The sequence below is a fragment of the Sarcophilus harrisii genome, chromosome 5, assembly GCF_902635505.1.
Source record: "Sarcophilus harrisii chromosome 5, mSarHar1.11, whole genome shotgun sequence".
NCBI lineage: Eukaryota > Metazoa > Chordata > Mammalia > Dasyuromorphia > Dasyuridae > Sarcophilus > Sarcophilus harrisii.
The window spans coordinates 201,826,012-201,848,009 of NC_045430.1; the positions used below are offsets into that span (position 1 = coordinate 201,826,012).

General features: G+C 34.2%; 1 protein-coding gene across 1 annotated transcript in view; it reads left to right on the forward strand.

The window, feature by feature from the left end:
* The first annotated feature begins 4,959 nt into the window (after positions 1 to 4,959).
* Positions 4,960 to 21,998, forward strand: part of LOC116419424 (polypeptide N-acetylgalactosaminyltransferase 11-like) — a 91,628-nt gene continuing 74,589 nt past the window's right edge. The window contains exon 1 of the mRNA XM_031939466.1: positions 4,960 to 5,148. The gene's annotated coding sequence lies outside the window, so the exon portion shown is untranslated. The remainder of the gene's footprint in view (positions 5,149 to 21,998) is intronic.

A 21,998-nucleotide genomic window follows, 5' to 3' on the forward strand; every position in this document is an offset into this window, starting at 1 on the left:
TTAAACTTGTACAATTCTTCTATATATATTTACACTTTTATCATGCTGCACAAGAAAAATCAGATCAAAAGGGGAAAAAAATGAGAGAGAAAACAAAAAGCAAGCAATCACCAAAAAAGGGTGAAAATACTATGTTGTGATCCACATTCAGTTGCCACAGTTTTCTCTCTCTGGGTGTAGTTGGCTCCCTTTATCACAAGACAATTGGAACTGTTCTGAATCATCTCAATGTTGAAGAGAGCCATGTCCATCAGAATTAATCATTGCATAATCTTGTTGTTTCCAGGTACAAACGATCTTCTGCTCATTTCACTTAGCATCAGTTCATATAAGTCTCTCCAGGCCTCTCTGAAATCATCCTGCTGGTCATTTCTTACAGAGCAATAATATTCCATTACATTCATATACTATTCTCCTACTAATAGGCATCCATTCAGTTTCCAGTAAGGAATTTATATTCTAATGGAAGAAGACAACATATAAAAGGAATTTGAAAAGTGGAGGGAATAGGGAAAAAGGTATTCATGATGGGGCATGGTAGAGGAAGTTTGGGTAGAAATAAGACATGGCTGGAGTAGGGACTTTTCTTAAATAGAAGAACTATCCAATCATCCAATCAGAGGAAAAAGCTGCAAAAGTGGAGGATACTTCCAATATAGAAAAGTCCAGGATTAGATTAAGGCTTCAAGGTGAAGAAGATGATAGAAGAGATCTGAATCCATCCTGGAGAGAAATGATCTAAACACTTTAAAAATGCTTGTTGATTGATTGATAGCTTTGAAAAGGATGTCACCAAATTCTTAACCAATCAGCCTGCCATGTGCCAGGGATGTTGTTAATGTTATTCAGGATTTGGTTTAGAGTTGGATTAGTTGCCCTTAGAACTTTCTGGCTATAGGATTTATGTTTTTGTGATTTATTTCTTAGTAAGGCAAAAGGAATATGACTGTAAATGTGCCAGAGATATGGTTGTGGAGGATGAGGTATCAGTAAACAGATAAGAATGAGTGTATCTTTATGCAAGGACCTTAACATTCTTGCATATTAAAACTATTTGAACTTCAAAGGTATTAAATACTAAAAAAAAAAAAAATCACAGAAAGAGAACAAAATTATTAATAGCATTATAGTAATATTCTAGTACCCTGTGGCCTATATTAATTATGTGGGAGTCTTTGAACCTGATATTTTCCAGGACCTACTCTTGGCTCCAATCTTACCTAAAGCCTGGCACACATTATGAGAACCATTGCTCTTAGTTTCCCAGCATAATTAAGAATGCAGCTTCTGGAAGCAGTCAGCCTATCTAACTCTTTGGCCAGGTGTGTGTGTGTGTGTGTGTGTGTGTGTGTGTGTGTGTGTGTCTTGGAAATGAGGTGGAGAAACACTATTATTCTAAGACCTGGAGTAAATAATTTTCTTCTTTAAAATCCATACAACTCTAAATTGGAGTTGCTATATCTTTTGTTGAAATTTAGCCTTAATTATTCTTGGACTCAATAGCATTGTAACTTCTTGAGTTCAAATTTAGTTGAAGACAGTTAATTTCTAGCTGTATGAACCCAGTTTCTTCATCTTAAAAATGGGGATGATAATTATACCTGTCTCACAGTGTTGTTGTGAGGATCAATTGAGACAAAGTATATAAGGTGCTTTGTAAACCATGAAGTGCTCCATAAATACTAGTTATTATACTAATGATTATTATTATCATTATATATTAGATTTAGAGCTGGAAGGGACCTTAAAAGTCATCTGATTCAGCTACCTCATTTTATAAATGAGATAAATAAAGGAAGACCAGAAAGATTAAATAATTTGCCAGATTCAAACTTAGGTTTTGTCTACAAATCCATCCATCTCCAACCACGTGATTCTGCTTTTCTGTGTAGTTGTTTTTCAGTTGTTCAACTCTTTATAACACCATTTAGGGTTTTCTTGGCAAAGATACTAGTGTGGTTTGCCATGTTCTTGTCCAGCTCATTTTGGAGATGGAGAAACTGAGGCAAACAAAATTAAATTACTTGCCCAGAGTTACACAACAAGTTAGTGTTGGAGGCCAGTTTGGAACTCAGGAAGATGAGTCTTGCTGACTTCAGTCCCAGTGCTTCTAGGTTCTCTATCCCTGACATATAATAGATGTTTAATAAATGTTTACTGACTTTAAATGATTTTCTATTTCCACAAGTAGCTAGCTTCACACCTTAAGACTGATCCCACTCAAAAAATTCAGATGACTTGGGGACTAAGACTAGGGGTCAGGAGACCTGAGATTTAAGTTCCTAGGACTTAGATTGCCTCCAACACTTGGGAGAAAATGCCTACCAAAACCGACTTTGACTTTAGTAATGGCTTTAAGATGGGCAGCTCAGTGATACAGTGGAGAGAGTGCTGGCTTGGAATCAGGAAAACCTGAATTTCCAATTGTGAAGAGCTTACGATATAAACCATGTTTATATATAAGTTTAAATATAGGATAGATGGGAAATAAGATTTATTTCTAAAATAAAGTTTGATGAGATGGGCACTAGAAAGTCTCATTCGCCACTGCTTCCTGAACAATAGGAAATGTTCAGAAACTGTGCAACCTTGCAAAGCGAGCCCATATGTGAGAGCAAGCAGTGCAGGAAGTGAAACTAAGTGAGCCATGATTAAGTGAAAGCTTTCACCATCTTTCTTCCTCAAAAGATTGCCTTGTAGTTTCATTACTTGACAGACCTCTGAAATGTTCTATGGCTCCCCCTGATGGAAGTCCTTAGAAGTATAATATGTCAAATAGAATCTATGACAATATTAATCAGTAGGAAAAGGCTTTGAAATTTTTCAAGTATTATTGAGGGGCTTCTTATGCAGTGTGTGGATTAGTTGTACCCCTTGATTTTCCTTTATGCATTTTATATCCTACGAATATACGTATGTACAAGAGAATGGCCAATTGCAGAAATAACAATAATAACAAACTTTTTTTGGCACTATGTGAAGAAAAATGTGTCATGTGCTGGAGGCAATACAAAACTACACTTGATTCCTGCCTGCATGGAGTTTAGATTCCATAAGATTCAAACACAGATAACTTTGATACACAGTATTAAATGGTGTTATGTGAGACCCAAGTGGGGAAGGTCATTATCATTGGGGTGGTCATGGAGGGCTTCATAGAGGATTAAAGGAAGGGACCTATATTTTAAATTATTTATTTTAAAGATAAACAGTATATAAGCAGATTATGTAAACATTACAAGAAAATTTCAATTGCAAGTGTTCTGACTTCAGAGCCAGTGACATCAGGAGGTCTATAAGATTTTAATGGATAAAGAGTTGAAGGGAGGACATTTTGGATGTATGGGATAGCCTGAGCAAAGGTACAGATGTGAGAAAACACAGTGAATACATGGGGAACAAAGATTAACATAGTTTGATTGAAGTGTAGAATTCATTGAGGGGAATAATAATAGATAATCCTGCAAAGGAAAGGGTAACCAGATTTTGAAGGACCTTAAATAACAGGCAGAAAAACTTTACTTGATATACAATAGAGAGCCACTGAATATTTTAAAATAAAATAATGGAATGACAAAAATCTAAGAATGAGAAAAATTATTCTGATAAAAATATTCAGGTGTGGTCTATATTTTGAATTGTTTAGCTGAACTGCTTTTTTTCTCCTTTAATACCTTTATTGTGAAGGATTGCTTGTTGGGAAAGGATCAGAATCAGAATTAGCAAAATATTTGGAATGAATGTGGTGTAAAAATAAAAGGTATCAATCACTGAAAAGAAGACAAAATTGGAAAAACCATGTATCCCTTGCAGTAGTTCTTCCTATTAAAATCATTGACCTAGGGATTCTCCCTGATTCATTAGAATAATTTTTGCTATTGTTTGGTCCTCTATTTCTTTCTCATTTCTTTATTCTATGCTTATTATGCCTATCCCCTTAAAGCATTTTTCTCCCCATATTGATACCCTTAGAACCAGAAGTCTTCTTAGAGATCATAAAATTATAGCTTTTGAGGTGGAAGAGAACTTTGATGGTATTTAGATCAATCCCCTTTTACTTAGATCCAGAAAGTAAATGGGACTTGGGCAAGATTGTGCTGCTAGTAGATAGCAAAGTGTTTGGACCTCACTTAATTTCTCCAACCCTCAGTTTCCTCATTTGAAAAATTGAAATAATAAGATTTAAAAGTCTTCCTACAGGATTGTTGTGAGAAAAGTATTTTTAAAAGTTAAAGTGCATAAAAATTTTTTAAAATTAAAGTTCATAGAAATTAGTGTTATCATTTTCCCCCCAAAGCACAGCTACTTATTTTTTCCACACAGAAGAAATGCTAAAAACACAAAAATCAAAAGTATTCATGGATGAAGCTATAAATCATGGAAGAGCAAGTTTCAAGTCCTGTTTTACTTTTCCAGAAGGCTGATACATGAAAAATTCAAAACAAAAAAAATTTCCTATGTGTGCTGAATAGCTATTTCACCTTTTCCATGATCCTGTAATGTCCAACTCACTTGATAGTATTTTGCCATTTCAGGTCATGGCTTAGGTTCTTCTTCCTGACTGTGGTTAACTTCTTCAAGAAGAATCACAATAGATCTTCGGTAATACAGCAAGTACCATTTGAAGGACCCAGAAGCCCCTTCCCCTACCTGTCAAATACACAAGGCTGGCTTGGTATAAAGGTACCTATGCTCAGGAAAGAAACAAAGTAGAAGAAATATCTAGGATTTTGAGATACAGACCCAAGTTCACCTAGACCAGCACAAATACTAACTTCCATATATTTCTGTAAAATTATGGAGAATGAGCTAGGTAATTTTAATGTCTCTTTCCAGCTCTAACATTATATAATTTCACTTATGAATTGGGATTCTGGTGATTGTTGATGTCTTTTGTGATGTCACTAAGACCATCTGAGGTTATCTGACCCTAGAGCTTTATCCAGTGCCACAGAGAAAGGGTCAACACTAAAATATAAAGTCAGTGTGTTTGTTTGGACCCCAGAAGACAGTGGTGCATGACTTAAGGGAGAATCAAATCACATTTGGCTTCTTATCCTATACATTTCTCTAATATCTATTCTCCACCCTATTTGGAAGTCATTTTAACTACAAAATAGAATTTCAAGCCAAGCAGTCACCTTAACTGTAAGTGAAATCAGGGTGATAGAGAAGGTTGGGCAGAGATGTTAGGGAAATAATCTTCCATTCCTTCTTATTCCTGTACCATATATGTATGCATAGTAAGGTGTAATGACTTCCATTTACATTACTAAATGGTCCCAGACTATCCAGAGTTCTTGAGTCTATTTTTGATAATTTTGCATGTCTTCTTTTGCTGTCTACTTTTGCTTCTTTATCGGCATCCCCTTTCTTAATTCACTGCTTTAAATCTATCATTAAAGCTGTTTTAATTACGTGTAAAATAAGAATAAATATTCTGATTCAGGTGGATCTAAGAGATGCTCATATAAATAAAATAGATGTTTTAGATCATAGACTTTATGATCTTTATTCTGACTATTCAGAAGCTCTTCTCACTTCTCAGAACTGCTTCAAAAATATGTTACTGGTTAAATGATTACAAAATGATAGTCTTATTCACTGCTTTCCAAAATGTGACTCAAGACTTTCTGAAGTTAGCTATAATTTAGATAAGAATATTTAGTAGCAGAAAATAAAGTTGGAATTTTAAAGCAACAGATGGAATGGAATGAAGACTAGGGGAACCTGGCATTTATTTAGTGAAAAGGATTGGTGAAGAGAAAACAGTGCAAGACCAGGTCAAGAAATATTATGAAGGCAATTATGGTAGAAAAGGAAGGAAACAAAATTTGGTGATAAAATTGAAAGAAGATGATTACAATTTATCAAGAAAAATATATTTAGAATAAAAGTTTGGTCTCATTGAAATTTTAATATCCTCTGATTTAGCATTTAGTTCCCCAAAAGGATGTTGGATCCTTCAATAAAATGAGAAAATTAAGATATGAATACTATGTATTCTTGTTCAAGTTTCTGTTAGGTTGCAAAAGTGATTAGGGTATTGATAACTCATTTCTTGAAGTCTTCTTGTCCCTCAAAGTCCCATACTACTTATAGCTCAGGCAATTTCAATTCAAAAAATAGTTATTAAGTACTACTATGTGCAAGGTATCATACTCATCATCTTTGATCACCAAATATTTATTAGCAGAAATTATGGAACCATGCCAAGGATCTTTTGGGGAGCTCCAATATGGGTGTTCCTTCATTAAAGCAGATTTTAATTTGCTATAATTAATAGATTAATCCTAGAGAGTTCTCTGAGAAATTTAAAGGTCAAATGACTCACCTAGGATCAAGTCCAGCACACTATCCATCATGCCAAACTTCTTCCTTAATAAACAGGATTTAAGAAAAGATATTGTGTTTGAAAATTATTTCTTGGATATCTGTGACCCTCCAGAGCTTCATAAAGCTTAGAGGCTCTTGAACAGCTAGGGATTAATTGAAATTCAAAGAAATATTTCGTTTTCTAAAAGAATCACTCTTCTCTACAGCTAACTTCTTTAATGGAATAGTAATGAGGTCAATGTAGGTCAGGGTCTGCCTTGTACCTTTAATGAGGAGTATCTCTTGAAAGTGTGTATCCTCTGAGATTTCTCTGTTATACCTTTAAAGTACGGATTTTTGTCATGTAAATTCATTAAAATATCTTTAAGGCATGTGGGCTCATTAAAGGAATGAAGTACCCTGTGGCTTGTGCTAAGAAATTGATGAAAAAATAAGTCATGTTTTCAAAGTAATCTATAGATGACTTGGGCATTTTGGACACATTGTTTTACCCAGATGATATCTGGATCATTTCCCACTTCATTAAAGCTATTCCTGATCCCCCAACCTAAAGGGAACATTTCCTCCTTAAACTTTCTTGAGTACTTTGTCTGGATCCCTCTTGGTCTTTGTCACTTTTTATCTTATATCATACAGATTTGCATACCTATTCACTATTAGGCTGTGAACTTCTTGAGGTTTGGAGAAAACGTGATTTTCTTGTTTTCTTTTTTGGAATCCCTAGAGCCTTGCACATGCATCATTACCAACCGGAGATTCTTAATAATAATAATATAAATGGCATTTATAGAGTACCTTGGACAGCTAGGTGGCACAATGAATAGAATACTAAGTCTGTCCTCAGGAAGATTTCCCTTCCTGAGTTCAAATCTGGTGTCATCTGTGTGAACCTGGGGAAATCATTCAACTCTGTTTGCCTAAATTTCTCCTCAGCAAAATGAACTGAGAAGAAAATGGTAAATCACTCTTATTATTTCTGTCAAAAAAAACCTCAAAAGAGGTCAGGAAAAGTTGGACACGACTGAAAAAAACAACTAAACAAAATAAAGAACTTAAAAGTTTGTATTGCTTTGCATAATTTATCTTATTTGATTCTCACAACAACCCTATAAGGTAGTTACTAATATTTATATACCTTTTGCAAATTAAGAAATGGAGGCTCAGTTTATTTTTTTTTTTTTTTGCTTTAGTATTCTCTTTTTTTTTTAATTTTTTTTATTTTTTTTTTTATTTAATAGCCTTTAATTTACAGGATATATACATGGGTAACTTTACAGCATTAACAATTGCCAAACCTCTCTTTAGTATTCTCTTTTTTTTTTAATTTTTTTAATTTTTTTTTTTATTTAATAGCCTTTAATTTACAGGATATATACATGGGTAACTTTACAGCATTAACAATTGCCAAACCTCTTGTTCCAATTTTTCACCTCTTCCCCCCCCACCCCCTCCCCTAGATGGCAGGATGACCAGTAGATGTTAAATATATTAAAATATAACTTAGATACACAATAAGTATACATGACCAAAACATTATTTTGCTGTACAAAAAGAATCAGACTCTGAATTATTGTACAATTAGCTTGTGAAGGAAATCAAAGATGCAGGTGTGCATAAATATAGGGACTGGGAATTCAATGTAATGGTTTTTAGTCATCTCCCAGAGTTCTTTTTCTGGGTATAGTTAGTTCAGTTCATTACTGCTCCATTAGAAATGATTTGGTTGATCTTGTTGCTGAGGATGGCCTGATCCATCAGGACTAGTCATCATCTAGTATTGTTGTTGAAGTATATAATGATCTCCTGGTCCTGCTCATTTCACTCAGCATCAGTTCGTGTAAGTCTCTCCAGGCCTTTCTGAAATCATCCTGTTGGTCATTTCTTACAGAACAGTAATATTCCATAATTTTCATATACCACAATTTATTCAGCCATTCTCCAACTGATGGACATCCATTCAGTTTCCAGTTTCTAGCCACTACAAAAAGGGCTGCCACAAACATTCGTGCACATACAGGTCCCTTTCCCTTCTTTATAATCTCTTTGGGATATAATGGAGGCTCAGTTTAAATGAAATGCCTAGTTACATAGCAGATAAAGGTTTAAAATCTTTCTCAGTTTAAGTATACATTCTATGTATTTGGAAAATTAAAATACCACTGGGTGGGGGAACAATATTGCTACTACTGTATACTGTATATCATTGTATCCATTTCATTATATATGCTGCCTTTTTTGATGAATAAGCCAGAGGACTACTAACAAGTGGAGTAGGTATGATCAGGAGAACCCCTGATTTGTTGGACTGGAGCACTTTCCTTGGAGATAGACATGAGTTTTCTCTTCCTTGAGAGACATTAATTTTGCTACTGTGCTGAGGCATAATAGGTAGAGTGCCAGACCTATAGTCAGGAAGATTCCTCTTCCTGAGTTCAAAGTTGTGTGACCCTGAGCAAAATATTTAACCCTGTTTTTCTCAGTTTTTTCATCTATAAATAAGTACAAGATCTAGAGATTGAAATGCAAACCACTCCAGTATGTCTACTGAGTGGACTCCAAATGGGTTGACCCAAAATGGGATCATGAAGAATTGAACACAACTAATAAAAAAAAAATTGCTGGGACACAGGGAACTCCAGAAATTGGAGCTGACTCAGAGATCATTGATAATTTACCTCCAACTTAAGTCTTTACACTTGTCAAATACAAGGTTATTATATTTATTTGATGCTGTAAATTGTGTGTCTACTCTATTCTGGTGATCTATCTTTTTATTCCTTAGCCTAGTACCAGATAGTTTTGATAATTACTGCTTTATAATATAGTTTAGGATCTGGAATTGCTCAGTCTCCTTCCTTTGTATTTTTTTCATTGCTTTCTTTAATATTCTTGATATTTTTCCAAATGAATTTTATTATTTTTTCTAATTCAATAAAATATTTTTGTAATTTAATTAAAATAGCATTGAATAGATAAATTAGTTTAGGTAAAATTGTCATTTTTTTTTATTATATTGGCCCTGCCTGTCCTAAACAATTATTTTTTCTAAATATTTAAATCTGATTTTATTTGTATGAAAATTTTTTTTAAAAAATAATTTTGTTTATATAGTTTCTGTGTTTGTTTTGGCAAGTATATTTCAAGGTATTTTATACTGACTAGAGTTATTTTAAATGCTTTTTTTTTTACTATCCATTCTTGCAGTTTTCTTTGTGACATAGGAATGCTGATGATTTATGTGGATTTACTTTCTATCCTGCTACTTTGTAAAATTATTGTTTCAACTAACTTTTTAGTTGAATCTTTGAGATTGTGACAGAATACTATTGTGTTATAAGAAATAATGAGCTTAATTTTAGAACAACATTGAAATATTTGCATGAAATAATAAAAAGTGAAATGAGCAGAATCAATAGATCATTTTATACAATAGTAACAATATTGTTTTAATCATTTTATTTTCCAAATATATGTAAAGATAATTTTCAATATTCATTTTTGTAAAACTTTGTGTTCTAATTTTTCTCCCTTCATCCTTTACTCTCCCTTTCCCAATACAACAAACAATCTGATATAAGTTAAATATATGAATCCTTTGAAACACATTTTTAATAAAGTTTTTTATTTTCAAAACATTTGCACAAATAATTTGACAACACTGACCCTTGTATAGCATTGTGTTCCAGATTTTCTCCTCCTTCCCCCATTCTCTCCCCTAGATGGCAAGCAATTCGATATATGTCAAACATGAAACATATTTCTATATTTGTCATGTTGTACAAGAAAAATCAGACCAAAAGGGGAAAAAAAAAACATAAGAAAGAAAAACAACCAAAAATGTGGAGATACTATGATTCAATCCACATTCAGTCTCCATAGTTCTCTCTCTAGACGCAATTGACATTTTCAATCACAAGTCTATTGGAATTGCCTTGAATTACCCCATTATTGAAAAGAGTCAAATGTATCACAGTTGATCATCACAAAGTCTTGTTGTTACTGTATACAATGTTTTCCTAGTTCTGCTCACTTCATTCAGCATCAGTGCATGTGAGTTTTTCTAGGCTTTTCTAAAATCAGCCTGCTGATCATTTCTTATAGAACAATAATATTCCATTATCTTCATATACTATAATTTATTGAACCATTCCCTAACTGACAGAAATCCATTCAATTTCCAGTTCTTTGCCACTACAAAAAGAATTGCTACAAATATTTTTGCACATATGGGTCCTTTTCCCTTTTTTTATTATGTCTTTAGAAGTCAGACTCAATAGTGAGAAGTTATTGGCAGGTAGACTCCCACATGTTTTATATTTTCTACAGTAATTTTAAATGTGATTTCTCTTTCTATCTTTTGTTGCTGGGCTTTGTTAGTAGCATACAGAAATACTGATCATTGTGTGGATTTATTTTATATTCTACACTCTGCTAAAGTTGTTGATTGTTTCTAGTGGTTTTAAAATTGATTCTCTAAGATTCTCTAAATATACCATCACATCATCTACAAAAAGTGATAGTTTTATTTCATTACCTACTCTAATTCCTCCTATTTCTTTTTCTTTTCTTATTGGTAAAGCTCACATTTCTTGTACAATATTGAATAATAGTAGTGATAATGGACAACCTTGATTCACCCCTAATCTTATTGAGAATGCTTGCAGCTTATCCCCGTTACCTATAATGCTTACTAATGGTTTTAGATAGATGCTTCTTATAATTTTAAGGGAAAACTCCACTTATTCCTATGCTCTCTAGTGTTTTTAATAGGCGCTATATTTTTCCAAATACTTTTTTTGCACCTATCAGCATAATCATATAATTTCTGTTAGTTTTGTTACTGATATGACCAATTATGCTGATAGTTTTCCTGATATTGAACCAGCCTTGCATTCCTGGTATAAATCCCTCTTGATCAGAGTGCATTATCCAATAATAAGTTATAATCTCTTTGCTAATGTTCTATTTAAGATTTTTGCATCAATATTCATTAGGGAATTTGGTTTATACTTTTCTTTCTCTGTTTTAGTTCTTCCTTGTTTAGGTATCAGCACCATATCTGTATTATGAAAGGAATTTGGTAGGATTCTTCCTTCACCTATTTTTCTAAGTAGTTTATATGGTATTAGAATTAATTGCTATTTAAGTGTTTGATAAAATTAAGTTATAAATTCATTTGACCCTGGAAATTTTTTCTTAGGGCACTCATTGATGGCTTGCTCAATTGCTTTTTCTAAAATGGAACTACTTAAGTATCTTATTTTCTCTTCTATTAATCTGGGAAATCGATGTTTTTGTAAATATTCATCCATTTCACTTAGATTAGCACATTTATTGGCATATAGTTGGGCAAAATAGTTCTTATTTATTGCTTTAATTTCCTTTTCATTGTTGGTAACGGTTGGTAATTTCATTTTTTAATGAAATTATTGATTATTTATATTATTTGTTGTTTTATCCACTCACCAGGTATTTAGAATTAGATTATTTAGTTTCAAATTAATTTTTGCTCTATTTATCCATGGCCATTATTACATATAATTTGTTTTTTTTTTCTTTCTGGATTCTTTTCAAATTAACTAACCAATAGCTATTTTGTATTTTTTCATAAAACCAACTCTTAGTTTTATTTATTTATTTGATAGTTTTCTTTCAATTTTATTAATCTCTTCTTTGATTTTCAGAATTTCTAATTTGATATTTAATTGAGTGGGTTTTTAATTTGTCTTTTTCCAGCTTTTTTAGCTGCATGCTCAATTCATTGATCTTCTCTTTCTCTATTTTATTCTTATAAGCATCTAGAGATATAAAATTTTCCCTAAGGACTGCTGCAGCTGCATCCCATAAGTTTTGGTATGTTGGCTCTTTATTGTCATTCTCTTTGATGAAATTATTGATTGTTTCTATGGTTTGTTGTTTTATCCACTCATTCATTGTTAGGATTAGATTATTAATTTCAAATTAATTTTTGCTCTATTTATCCATGGCCCTTTACTACATGTAATTTTATTGCATCATGATTTGAAAAGGATGCATCTAATATTTCTGCCTTCCTACATTTGATTGTAAGGTTTTTATGCCTTAATATATGGTTAATTTTCGTGTAAATGCCATGTAATGCTGAGTTCAAAGTATATTTTTTTCTATCCCCATTCAGTTTTCTCCAGAGGTCTATCATACTTAACTTTTCTAAAATTCTATTCACCTCTTTGCATTCTTTCTTATTTATTTTATGGTTAGATTAATCTAATTCTGAGATAGAGAAGTTGATATCCCCCACTAATATAGTTATACTATTTCTTCTTGCAACTCACTTAATTTTTCCTATAAGAATTTGAATGCTATTCTACTTGGTGCATATATGTATAGTATTGATATTACTTCATTATCTATAGTACCCTTTAGCAAGATGTACTTTCTTTTCTTATCTCTTTTAGTTAGATCTATTTTTGCTTTTGTGTGGTCTGAGATCAGGATTGCCACTCCTGCTTTTTTTTATTATTATTATTATTATTATTTCAGCTGAAGCATAATATATTCTGCTCCAGGTTTTTACCTTTACTCTGCATGTATCACTCCGTGCAAATGTGTTTCTTGTAAACAACATATTGTAGGATTCTAGCTTTTAATCTATTCTACTATTCACTTCCATTTTATGTGAGAGTTAATTCCATTTGTCCAATTCTAATTTTTAATGAATTATTTTCTTTAGTTAGCCTTTTTTTGCTCTTTTTGCATTTGGCCAATTGTACTTTTAAAGGAGTTGTTTTCTTCAGTATATTTTTTTCATTTTGTCAAACTTATTTTTTAAGGAATTGTTTTCTTTTTCCATTTCTCCAATTTTCTTTTTAAATTGTTTTCTTCAATTTCTCTGCTTCCTTTTCCAAGCTGTTGCCTTTTCCCAAAAACTTTTATAATTCTTCTGCATAGCTTTCATTTCTTCCCCCCCCCCTTTTTTTTTTCTATTTTTAAGATCCTTTCTGAGCTCTTCCAAGAGAGCCCTTTGAGCTTGAGACTAGTTCATATTCCCCTTTGAGACTTCACTTGTAGGCAAGTGAAGGTAGGTATTGCTGTCCTCTTCTGGGTTTGTGTTCTGATCTTCCCTGTCTCTATAGTAGCTTTCTATAGTCAGGGCTCTTTTTGTTTTTATGCTCCCAGGGAACAGAGGAGATTGTCCCAAGCTTCTTTTTTTCAGGTTATCAAGGGTCTCTCATTGACTTTCTGCCACTCTGGAGTTTTCCCATTGAGCTGGGTTGACTTGACCAAATCCTGTCGATTATGCCAGAGTTCAGGGGCTCACAATTTGTTTTCTGTGGTTGCATTGAAAGTCTCACAGTAAGTCTGCTGATCCATTGGCCTTCTGAACCAGAACAGAGTAGGCAATACTACTATACTTTGACTAAAAGACTCTAGCTAGATTCCCTGCATTGGACCTCCCTTCACTGGGTCTCTCCCACACCATGCCTCTACTGTGTCATGTTCCCCCCTGCCCAATTGAGATCTACCTCTCTGTTGTCCTTTCAAGATATCTTAAGCTGGAAACTTATTACACTGAATGTTTGTGGGTTCTGTCACTCCAAAATCCTTTCAGAGGCTTGATCTAGCATTGATTCTGAGGGAAGCTGGGGAGAGTCCTTGCAATGTCCTAACTTCTCTCTGCCATCTTGGTTCCACCCCAGCAATATTGTTTTAAGAACAACTTTGAGAGAATAATATTATTTTGTCTATTGCAAATACTTAAATTAAATATAAAAGACATATGAAGAAAGATAGTATCTCCCTTCTGAGAAAGAACTGATAAGTGGAAGTATGTATAAAAAAATTCTATATATAAACACATATATATTTTTTTCCTATTTGTTTCTAATGATAGCCATCTCTAGAGCATTGGGGGAAGGGAAGAAAAAAGAAGGAAAAACTTACATGACAATTTTGTTTTATATTTGAAAGGAACAGCAAGTTGTGCACAATAGTTTTACAGTATCATATGCAATCATATTTTTATTGTACTATGTTATAGAAAAGCTTGCTTTATTCAATAAATTAAAAATAAAATAATTTCTTTTTAAAAAGATGATTGATAGCTGGGTCAAAAGGATGGACTTTCAATGGAAGGAGTCTCCTCCTTGTCCCTATTCTACATGATAAGACAAAAATCTAGAAGCATTGATATATAATGTCAAGAGTTGATATATAAGATATTAAAAAGGCAGAATAAAATACATTTTATCTGAGCAAAAAAGGGAATTCTTATCCATTTACTAATCACCCAAGCCTCTGAATTTTTTCTTTTTTTTGTAATGGGCTGAAGTTTGAGTTGATGCACTTAGGTCCCAAGTACATGAGGCTAAATAGTAATTGGACTATACTCTATTAATATACATGATTGGATAAAGAATGGTCCCTGCCCACTCTCTGTGCAAGTCCTGATGTGTTGTACAGGAAATGACGATTTTGGTGGGTGGAGGCAGAGAGAGGAACAGGAAGAGAAGCTGGGAGAGATTGGGCCTGGGTTCATTCTCCTAGCTGCTGGTGATGTGGCTGGTGATCTAGCTAGCTTCTTGACTCAGCTGCACATATTGCTATCACCGATTCTCTTCCGCCTCCGATCCTTCTAACCTGAATTCCTGACTCCTGCTGATTTTAAAAATACACGGTCTTCACATTTAAAAATTTTTCTTTTTCTAATTACATGTAAAACAACATTTTTAATATATGTAAATTCCAAATCTTTGAATTTTTAAGACATCGCTGACTTATGTTCCACACCCCTGATTAGATTCATGGTATTGAAAAGGGATACTAGAGAGTTTAAGCCTAATCATGGGACTGTATTAAAAGAAGAAATTCAATAGATATTCCTAAAACTCTGTTATGTGGATCATATTCACTGAAGAGCAGTACAGTATAGACAATTGGCCTCAGAGTTAGGAAGCCTTAGTTTAACTTTTGCTTCTAGCACATAGTAATTGTGTGACCCTAGACAAGGCAAGTTCATTGCTATCAGGCAATTCTAAGAGACTGTGATTTGCAGAAAAGATGCCAATCTGCATGGATAGAGAAAGCTTCTCCTAGGAAATTCTATATCTATGAAATCCCAGATCAGTCCCATTCCATCTCACTGACTGAGAACCCAGACTCAGCCCTATTATTCCATTATCCTCCTTCTTTTGATGCCTCCCTACTTGCATATAAAATAAAATCCAAATTTTTCAACCAGGCACTTATAATTCACTACAATCTCACCTTCAAATTACCTTTTCAGCCTTATTTCAAACTATTCCCATTTATACATTCTGCATTTCAGCCAAACTGGATTACTTTGTTTTTCCCTTATACTGCCCTCTCTTTCCTCTTTGTGTCCAACTATTTCTCACACCTAAAAAAATGTTTTCTTCACTAAGTTCTCCTGTTCTTTCAGGGTGTCACCTCCTCCATAAAGTGTTCCCTGATCCCTCTAAACCAAAGGGATCTCTTCTCAGAATTTCCTAAAATACTTTGAATTTTTCCTTTGCCCTTGTCTTATTTCACATTTATTTACATGCATGTTGTATTTCCACTATAAGAATATAAGCTCTTTGAGACTCAAGTGGATCACAACATAGCATTTTCACTCTTTTTGTCATTGTTCTCTTGCATTTTGTTTTCTTACTCATTTTTCCTTTTTGATCAGATTTTTCTTGTGCAGCAAGATAATTGTATAAATATGCTTAAATATATTGGATTTAACATATGTTTTAACATGTATAACATATATTGGATTACTTGCCATCTGGAGGAGGGATTGGAGGGAAGGAGGGGAAAATTTGGAATACAAGGTTTTGCAAGGGTCAGTGTTGAAAAATTATCCATCCAAATGTTTTAAAAATCAAAAGCTTTAATAAAAAAGATTATAGAGGTTTTATATGTGGGGTTTTTTCAACTTTACATCCCTAGTGGCTAACATAGTAAGTATTACACAGTAATACATCATAAGTATTCCAGTTTGTCAAATTGAATCAAATTACTCATGATCAGAGTAAGTACTCTGGAATTTTTTCCCCCTTATCTAACATTTTACCACATTCATATACTAGTAACAATAAACTGGTTTTCCTGCAAACACCTTCTTTCACTAATGAATTTTCCCCAAAAATTCTATTTTGAGGAAAAGGCCCCAAACAGATGTGCTTTGCTAGGCAGACTTTACCATTGCTTCAGAAGTCTCTGATGCTCCTTTGTCCCATTAGTGAGTCTCTCCTGGAACTGCCCTATCCATTTTTCCCATTGTAACAATTCTTATATATCTTTCCTTCTTTCCTCTGATATTGTCACCACCCTATTGCAGGTCTTTATTATCTCACTCCTAGTCTATTGCTAAAGCCATTTGGTTGGTATCCATGTCTCAAATTTTCCCCTTTTCCAGTCCATTTTTCACTCAACTGTTAAGTAGAACAACTTCTGAGGGGAGAAGGGAAGGACATAAGCATTTACATAGTGCCAGCTATGTGCCAGACACTATGCTAAGCAATTTACAAATATTATCTCATTTAATTCCTAAAGCACAAAGCTAAACCCCTTCCCATGTCATACAACCCCCCATTTGATAAATTTCAGTGGATACCTATAATTATAAAACATGAAATTCTTGTGGTAGTCATTCAAAGCCCTTTACAACCTGCTCCCTTCCTACCTTTCCAGTCTTCTCAACCCAGTGACACTGGCCTCCTCAGTGTTACTCACAGGAAACATTCCATCTGCAAACTCTGGGCATTTTCATTGGCTATCCCCCATTCCTGGGGGTCTCTAGTTTTGCCACTTGGCTTCCTTAGCTTCCTTGAAATCCTAATTGTAATGCTACCTTTTAGAAGAAACTTTCCTTGGTTCCCTTTAATTCTAGTGCCTTTTCTATATTGATTATCTCCAGGTTATAACACACACACACACACACACACACACACACACCAATCTATCTTGTTTTTACACTTAGATTCATATCGTCGCCCTCTGTGAGCACCTCAAGAATATGAACTGTTGTCTTTCTTTGTATCCTCAGTACTTAGCACTGTACTTAGTACATCATAAACTAAGCGTTTATTAAATACTTATTAACTAACTGAGTAACCTTGCTTCAATCATTGCCCTCATCCCAGTTTTTTAGCTTCCTTTTATTTTCCTCCTTTTAGAATGTAAGCTCAAGGACAAGAACTGTTGTTCTTTCACCTCTTCATTTTTAATAATAGAAGAATTTCTCAGGAGATAATGCTGCTTGCCAAACCAAAGTGCTTTGAGCTCTAGGGGTTAAAAAAAATAAGACTTTGTACCGCAATAAGTTAATGATTATGTTTTTATTTTTCTCTCTGAAAAGTGATATTAGAAAGAAAAACAAACAGAAGTTAACCAAGCATGAATGAACATAGCTCATCTATTTTCCTAAAGGTGTTTGCCAAAGCACTAACAAATGTGCCTGTGGTTTTATACAAAACTTCTTCATCCAAAGCTAATTATGTTACCTTGATTAGTAGTCTTTTATTTAATGAGTTTGCATTGGGGAGTTGATGATGTAATTTAAGAACAATTTGTTGAAAGCCTTCCTCAACATGGACCCAACCTATTCTCCCTGGATAGTTTATACTCTGGACAACCTGAATCATTCTCAGTTCCTTGTGCCCACTGGGTATTTTTCTTGCACCCACATCTTTGTTCATGCTGTTCCCTTTGTCTGAAATAGCTTCCCTTGTCAAGAATTTATTCATCTTTCAGTGCTCAGCTCAGATGCTACTTTCTTCACAAAGTCTTCCCTGAAACACTCAGTTTGATACTATATATTTTTCTTCCTCTGAATCATATTATTATAGTAAATATCCTCTCTAGGCTCACTATCACAGGATTAGGCTGACTTCATCTTTCTCCAAGAGTCTTAAGTGTACTCCTGAGCTGTGGATTGTCTCCTTCTAATTGTATTTTTAATACAATGGGCTCAAGCCTTATTCTGAGTTTGTTCTTCCCATAATTAGTTATCAGTAATTAACATCCAAGTTCCATTTAATCAGTTAATATCAATTAGCTTTTATAAAGAGATATTTCCTTGGAAGGTATAGCAGAAACAGAAGAATTTCTTCTTCTTAACACCTCAATCTCTGCGCATAGGTGCAGACTCAGCACAATTTCTGTATATCATTGATACCCCTATTTATGTCCAAATAGGAGAGCACTTTCAGTTGAGTCCTTATCTCATCTACTACTTGGGTCTTAAAGGAAGCTACTTGAATCTTTGGAGGATTGATAAAGAGCTGACTACAAAACCTAGGATAGAATCAATTTCCAGAAACTCCAGGATTCCCACATCCCTGGATGGCTTTGAACTTTAGCTTCGTGTGGCTGTGTCCAATAATTAAATTCATTTACCAAAAATGAAAAAAGAAACACTGCAGGAGCCAAAGAACCAAAAGCCATTTCCATAGGGCTGGAGCCTCTCCAAAATGTTCCTCTTCACTATGTGGTTAGCATACCAGAAACACTTATACAATGCCTACACATCTCCAAAGTCTTTCCAAGGCTTTTTCATTCCAAGGCAATTTCATTACAAATTATTAGGTCTCTATTCAGAATTGGACTCTTATTGACTCTTACTGAGCATGCTATTGTTACCTCACTTAGCTGCTGACAAACCTGGAAGGGACTTTAGTTCTTGGACTCCTAATGATTCTCCTGACCTTTGAAATGTAGAAAGAGGTAATATAATCTTTTCTGTCTCTGATATTCAACTTAAGAAAAGGACAGAACAGATGCAAAGAGGAAAATATATGTGCCCCAGAGACACCATATTTATACTGACTCATCATTTTGGATGGGGAAATTGGTAGCTCAAAGTTGGAGGCTACAGGGCAATTAGGTAGAACAGTGATAGAGTGTCAGCCTTGGAGTCAGGAATATTCCTCTTCCTGAGTTCAAATCTGGCCTCAGACACTTATTAGCTACAGGACCGTGGGCAAGTTACTTAACCCTGTTTAACTCCATTTCCTCATCTATAAAATAAGCTGGAGAATCTGCTAAGAAAACCCCAAATGATTTCACAAAATGGTAGACATAACATGACTTGCCTCTTAACAGCAGGAGGCTGCTTCAACCATTCCTACCACTTGCTTCCCATTTGGAGGCTTACAATTCTTACAATCTCATTCACCACCAAAGAGAAAAAAAAGTGTAATTTACTAAATTACAATCTTTTGCTTCTCAGTGAGTTCTGGTTCAACAACAATAATCAATCATAGAATAGCCATGCATGCTCTGAAGTTGAGACCAAGACCCTTCTAATATACATCCATTAGCAAGACCCATCCATTAGTAGGAGCCTCCAGAAGCAGACTTACCAAACCTCTCTACATGCTTTGGCAGCAAGCAGAGTCTATTGTCTATGATTTAAGAATGGGCTCCAAGATACCAACTTCATTACATTTTTGAGGAAGGAGTTTATGGGAACTAAGTTCCCATAATTAGGGTCAAGAGAGCCTTATTTATGAAAGAAAATATTTTAATATATTCATGGACTGAACAGTATCTAGCTAAATAGAATTTTATTAAGCATTTTCCATTTGCCAGATACTATGCTAAGCACTGGAGATACAAATATAAGAAAACAAGAAAATCCCTATCTTCAAGGATTTTACATTTCCCCCCCATAGTATTTTATTTTTCCAAATTTATGCAAAGATAGTTTTCAATTCACCCTTGCAAAACCTTGTGTTCCTAATTTTTTGCCCTTTCTCTCCCCTGCCCTTTCCCTAAGTCAGCAAGCAATCCAATATATGTTAAACACACGCAATTCTTCTAAATATATTTCCATATTTGTCATGCTGCACAAGAAAAATCAAATCAAAAGAAAAAACAATCCAAAAAGACAGCAACAACAAAAAGGCAGAAATAGTATGCTCTGATCCATAGTCAGTCTCCATAGTTCTCTCTCTGGATGCAAATGGTACTTTCCATCACAAGTCTATTGAAATTACCTTGAATCACCTCGTTATTGAAAAGAGCCACGTCCATCACAGTTGATCATCATATAATCTTGTTGTTACTATGTACTTATATTCTTTTGGTTCTGCTCAATTTACTATGTCTCAGTTCAGGTAAGCCTTTCCAGACTTTTCTGAAATCAGCCCTCTTATCATTTGTTAGAGAACAATATTATTTGATTGTATTTGTATACCATAACTTATTCAACCATTCCCCAACTGATGGGCATCCATTCAATTTCCAGTTCCTTGCCATTACAAAAAGGGCCCTTTTCCTTCTTTTATGATCTCTTTGGGATACATATCCAGAAGTGATACTGCTATATAAAAAGGTATACAGTTTCATATCCTTTTGGGTATAGTTGTAAATTGTTCTCCATTTCACAACTTCACGTAGTGTCCCAATTTTCCCACATCTCCTCCAACTTTTATCATCTTTTCCTGTTATTTTAACCAGACTGATAGGTGTGAAGTGATATCTCAGAGTTGTCTTAATTTGCTATTTCTCTAATCAATAGTGATTTAGAACATTTTTTCATATGATTAGAAATGTTTTTAATTTCTTCATCTGAAAATTGTCTTTTCATATCCTTGGACCATTAATCAATTGGGGAATGACTTGTATTCTTATAAATTTGAGTCATTTCAAAGAGTTTAATTCTAATGGGAAGATAACACATAATGGAAAGATGGAAATAAGGACAGGGAAAGGGTATCCATGCGAGGCTGCTGAACAGAAGGCAGAAAAATCTAGAAATTTAATTGAGTTGGAGCAAAGTGAATGTGACTGGGACTCCTCATGGAATTGCAGCTCAGACTAGGGACTTGTTAATCCCAAACTCTTGGGATTTAGGCATCTCCAAGGAACCAAGGCTTCTGTTGAGAAGGGAGAGAAGCCAAAAGAATGAGCTGAGCCAAAATCATATGATAATATGACCCAGTATGTATTCTCATTGAATGAGTGTTTTTGATGCATGTAATTTATCATAAAGAGAAAGTTGAAAAAAAAAATGACAGCAGCATCTCATGCTAACATTAGGGCTAACAGGTCAGTAAAACTATAGTGTTGAGAAAGGTCAATACACTCTTGAATCATAGTACCAGGGGAATCCAGGGCCCTCTGAATTGTGGCTGTTCCAAAAAGAATTAAAAACAATTGCTAGTTGCTGTGCTGAGGAGCCAATATTCCCAAGATTGCAACTATGGAAAATTTCCCTAGCACTTTTTAATATGTTCCCTATTATTGCATTAGAGAAATTGAAAAGTTCAATGGAAGTAAATTAATGCAGAGATTCTTAATCCTGAGGTCCATAAACTTGGTTTTTAAAAATGTTTTGAAAACTCTATTTCAATATAATTGCTTTCCTTTGTAATTCTATATATTTAATGTTAGGCAGAAAGACAGAGAGACAGACAAATACAGAAACAGAGAGACAGAGACAGGAACAGAGGGGGGAGACAGAGACAGAAATAGAGAGGGGGGAAAGAGAGGGAGAGAGGGAAAAAGGGAAAGGAAAAGAGAAGAGAGAGGAAGAGAAAGAGAGGTAGATAGATTTGGATAGTTGAATTAATGAATGGATGGATAGATAGATGAAAGTAAAAAATTATTTAGGTGAAAAAATAGCTTTCAGCTTTGTAATTGGTAATACTTGGCTTCAAAAGAATGGT